This window comes from Chinchilla lanigera, unplaced genomic scaffold, assembly GCF_000276665.1.
Source record: "Chinchilla lanigera isolate Chin_1 unplaced genomic scaffold, ChiLan1.0 scaffold00029, whole genome shotgun sequence".
Lineage (NCBI taxonomy): Eukaryota > Metazoa > Chordata > Mammalia > Rodentia > Chinchillidae > Chinchilla > Chinchilla lanigera.
In genome coordinates, this window is record NW_004955430.1 from 7,679,910 (window position 1) to 7,680,287 (window position 378).

The window sequence follows — 378 nt, forward strand, 5'->3', positions numbered from 1 at the left end:
GCAGGCTGTGCACTCCTGCGTCAGAGCGAGAGCTCAACAAAAACTTTACTAATCCTATAGCGGATGATGGACGCTTCCCCACCGGCTCTGCTGCTCCCCAAGTCACGGTCCCTGCCTAGTCTGTGCAGGCCCTGCCTCAAGTCTTCTCGCTCTGGGGCCGGCCGGGGGACTTTCTCCTTAAGCGGCCGGACATCCTGCCTGCCAGGGGTGGTGGGAACAGAACGTCGGTCCTCCGAGGACCTGCCGGCTGCGGGGCGCAGTACCCTCTTCCTGCGGCAGGGGGCGAGCGTGGTCCAGGACCGCCTGCTGCAGGGTCGGCCGGGGCGGTGCTTCGGGGCGGGGCGGCTGAGTGCGCAGGCGCGGGGGCCGAGCGCCTCG